Source organism: Schistocerca serialis, unplaced genomic scaffold (assembly GCF_023864345.2).
Source record: "Schistocerca serialis cubense isolate TAMUIC-IGC-003099 unplaced genomic scaffold, iqSchSeri2.2 HiC_scaffold_1223, whole genome shotgun sequence".
NCBI classification, from domain to species: Eukaryota; Metazoa; Arthropoda; class Insecta; order Orthoptera; family Acrididae; genus Schistocerca; species Schistocerca serialis.
The window spans coordinates 130001-135000 of record NW_026047429.1 but is presented as its reverse complement, the minus strand read 5'-3'; positions in this window follow the sequence as shown (position 1 = coordinate 135000).

Here is a 5000-nt window from a genome sequence, read left to right as displayed (position 1 = left end):
ATCAGTATATCAACAGTCAACGCCACGAACTGTAAGTAGACTTTTCACTATGCATGAACAGTGGAGTAGTTGCATGAGGAAATCTGAGGCATTAGAAGCAGAGGAGGAGGGTGGTGAATCTGAACCGCAAGATATCCTCGACTATTTTGAGGATATCACTCAATATGTCTCTAAAGAATTAGGGCCTAAGAGAGTTCCGCAACAGGTAATGCAAACCTTCAGACAGAAATTCACTAAATGGGCTTTCTATCAAGCGAAACTTACAGGTCAGATTGAAGAACTGAGAGCAGAAAACAATAGGCTTCGAGAAGAACTAAATAAAAGAGAAATTCAAACGGCTCCTCCAGTAACGTATGCAGCAGTGGCTGCTAGTGAGGGTAAAATATCCAAAAAACAAGCCACTGCAGTCAAAATTAACAAAATAACAGCAAAACAGGTAAATACAGTCTTTATACGAGCAAATGATAACAGTGATGTCAAGACTGTTAAGGAGAAGATCACAACAGCTATTAATCCCAAGCGAGATAGACTCCGTTTTAGGGCAGTGAGAACCACAAGTAATGTGGTCATCGTCGAGACTGAGTCTGAAGATGACCAAAAGAGATTAATCGAAAAAGTAAACACCATACCTAACATTAAGTGCGAGCCACCTACGAAAAAGAGGCCATTGGTGATATTACATGATGTGCCTAAGGAGTTAAACGAGACTGATCTTTTGGAAGAGATTTATGAGCTAAATTTGTCCGAGGATATCAGTAGGGAGAGTTTTGAGCAAGAGATGAAACCGAGGTTTAGGAGAGGTGCAAAAGATAAACCGGTAGTAAATCATGTTTTTGAAGTGACACCAAGATTGCGAAACATCCTTCTGGCCAAATCACGTATCTTTGTTGAATTTCGTGCTCTAAATCTTCGTGATTACTTGGTGGTCCAACGCTGCTTTAAATGCAATGATCTGGGCCACTCATCAAAAACCTGTTCAAACAAACAAACATGTGCACACTGTGGCTCTGAGGGGCACCTTAAAGCTGAATGTCCTAAGAAAGCTCAAAAAGCTGTTTGCATACCCTGTGTGAGAAGAAAGAGAGTATGCAATAATTTGGGAACCAACTGCGCAACCTATCAAATGATGCTTGAACGTATGATTGCACGTACTGATTATGGACAGTGACGTGAAGTCAGGTATTTTGAGTGCAACTAACAAGTCAAACAGTGAACACATTGGAGAGAAGACAGTGAAGCGCAGTAAGTTAAAAAGAAAGACACCTTCTACGAGAGCAAGAAACTGGCGGAGGGCAATGGAATGGCGCAGACAGATAGGTTTAAATATATCTATGTATGCAAAATCCCAAAATTCTGAATATATAGCATATCCATTGCAGAACTGTGATGTGATTGAAACATATTATCATGAAAATGTAGACTATATAGAAAATATGGTCGAAAGTAGGCAAATCCACCCAGAAGTAGGTAAACAGCTTCGGAGAAACATGTTTCGCTGGGCAATCTTCCAAAGTCAGTTGATGTTTCGAATTGATGAATTAGAATCTGAAAGTGTTGGTGCATATGATGATGAATTAGGACATGCTTCTGAAACCTCAGATGTAGTTGATATGGTGTCGTCTAGTGCTGAAATATATGATACTAAAAATTTGCCAAGTAGCTGTAAACCTGTCATATTTGTTAAAAGTGGAACAATAACTGGTTTGGGATCTAAGGTTGAAGACAAAATACTACATGAGACAGTTGAGCAGGTAAAAGAATTAGTAAATTCTTCACATGTTTCCTCTACGGTGCCAAATTGCAGTAAAGTAAACCCCACCTTAAGTGATACTGGTGTATGTGTACCTGACAGAGATGATAACAATGTAGCAAAAGTGAACGTTCCTGTTAGTAATAGTGACAAAGCTACAATGATACCCAAAGTAGATGCTGGTGTAACGCCTCTAAAAACAGCGCAGAAAATATACAGTGATATAGAGCATAATTTAAGGTTAAGTAAACTTGAGGATACAAACACTCTAAACGTTGCTCTTCGGTACATTGTAAAAAATGCACATTCTCTAGGTGATACGATAACATTCCCTACTGCGGAGGAGGTAGATAGAATTGTTTTAAAAAGTAACAATCTTCCAACAGATGTCGATAAACTGCGTGACTTAGTAGAGCAAGTCTACAATCGGAGACAGGAAAACTTTGATTTAGAGCGTTTATATAAAGACTTTGTTAAAGCGTATGGGCGTGTCTATTTCGATTGGTCTCTGCCGACTTCTAAAAGCTACGTATATACCAGAAAGCCGTAATATGAAAATTATGCAGATTAACGCTATGAGAAGCAAGTTGGTTATGGCAGAGGTGCAGAGGGTAGCCAAGGAGACGAAGGTTGACATGATATGTGTTCAGGAGCCACATACAAGAAATGGAAAAGTCACTCATTTTGATCCTAGTGTAATAGTAATATCGGGCTCTGAAGTGCCTTTATCTGTGATAATAGTACTAAATCGATCAATAGTGATCACAAAAGTAGCGCAGTTGTGTGATGAACACTGTGTAGTGATCGAGGCTACCGATGGATCTACTAAGTGGATAATCGCTAACATATACATGCAGTATTCTCACGAAATAGAACCCTATCTTGACAAGGTGAAGGCTGCGGCACTGTATGGGCAAAGACATAACTTCATTCTAGCTGCAGATGCAAATGCTAAGGCTACTGTCTGGCATAGTAACGAAACAGATGAAAGAGGTCAAAAACTGTTAGAAGTTATTGCTGAAATGGATCTTTTTGTAGTTAATAAACCTGGACAACCTTGCACTTTTGAAAATAGAGCGGGAGCTTCAACAAACATAGATGTGACGATAGTGAATAGAGCTGCTATGTGTAAAGTTAGTGAATGGACTGTTCGACAACACTGTACAACTAGTGATCATAATACAATATTTGTAGATATTACTCCTCAAAATGTAAGAGGCCAAAGTGAAGATTTAGAACCGGTCATAAAACTGGATATTAAACGTGCAAATTGGAAAAGGATGAGGGAAATTATGGATACAAATCCTCTGGATAACGTTGTAGGAAGTGTAGACTTCAGGGCGCATGCATTAACTGCGTTGCTTCAGGAAGCACAACGAGCAGCGATACCAGTAAATAAAGGTAAGGGAGTACAGGAGATGCCGTGGACGCCAGAATTGGAAAACCTACGAAGAAGAATGAGGGCTGCCAGACGACACTACCAGCGGTCGCTAGGGTACCTGGAAAGGCAGAGACGGTTAACTGTCTATAGAGAAGTAAAAGAAAAATATAAGAACCGATTGTTTGAGACTAAAAGAATTCATTGGGAGAGATATTTACAAACATATATGCAACTCAATATGTGGGGACAACCATATAGATTATTAACGGAGAAAGTGAAATCGCCTGTGGTTCTGTCAACCCTAAAAAAGAGTGACGGTAGTATGACATTAGGGTGGAGGGACTCAGCGGAATATCTGCTGAAGACACTCCTACCTGATGATTGCATAAATGAGGATACAGAAGAGCACAATGATTTGAGGACGGCTTTAAGTGAAGAATATCTTAATGACACTCCTGTTATCCCGTTTGCACAAGAAGAAGTTGTGAGAGCAGTATATAGATTGAAGAAGGGTAAATCACCTGGCCCTGATGGTGTACTTGCCGAGGTTTTACATATGATGGTGACTAAATTTGTGCCATTCTTAACTACCCTATTAAATGATGCATTACTTTTAGGTAGGGTGCCGGAGATTTGGAAAATTGCTCGAATAGTAATAATCAAGAAAGGGGAGGATAAAAGTTCGGTGGAACCCAAAAGTTATCGTCCTATATGTCTGATAAATACTTTGGCAAAAGTTCAAGAGCGTCTTTTATGTGACAGATTGCAGTCACACAGGGAGCTGTCAGGGTTGAGTCAGTGTCAATTCGGTTTCCGTAAAGGGAAATCCGTGGAGGACGCCATCAACAAAGCACTAAATATTGTGGATGAAACTCCCTGTAAGCTTGCCATTGCCATCATGGTAGACATTGCGGGAGCTTTTGATAATTTATGGTGGCCCGCAATGTTTGCTAGATTACGAGACCTTCAGATTCCGAGATGCCTTTACAATAGTCTATTGGATTATTGTAAGGGTCGTACTGTTGAATGGCCGGCAGGAAACCGCAAAGTAATTAAAAAGATCACAAAAGGCTGTCCACAAGGGTCAGTATGTGGACCTATATTTTGGGATGTGATGATAGAGCCTCTACTGCAACAACTTGAAGTGGCAGATGATGTAGATGGTGTAGTAGCATATGCAGACGATGTACTGGTGGTAGTGTCTGAAGATTCCAGATATAGACTTGAACAGAAAACATGTCGAGTTCTAAACAGATTGCAAAAGTGGTGTACTACTAATAAATTAACAGTAGCAGCACATAAAACAACGTATCTGTTGTTGAAAGGGAAATTGTCTCTTACCAGAAATCCTGTAATTAAAATGAATGACATTTCAATCCAGCGCAGTACTGTTTCTAGATATTTAGGTGTTCAGCTAGACGAAAGGAGGAATTTTCTTGATCACGTCACCGTCGCAACTCAAAGAGCGCAAAACATCATGCACAAAATAGCACGAGTAGGAACAGCACAATACAAACTACCACTTCATACAGTGAGGGCATATCATAACACGATTTTAGCATCTATAGTGGGATTCTCTGCAAGTGTATGGGCACACAAATTACAATATCGGCGTTATAGAATACTTCTGAGAAGGGTGCAAAGGAACGTTTTGTTAAGGTTAACTGGGGCATTTGGAACCATTTCCACAGAGGCATTATTAGTAATTCTTGGAATCTTCCCACTGGACATTATTGTGAAATACCAAGCAGCATGCTACTGGTTGCGGGTAGGCGACAGAGAGAGAGTGCACCAGATTACAGGAATAAGAGCAATGCACAAATTGCAATTGAAGCAATGGAAATTTGAAGAGTGGCAGACAGAGTGGGA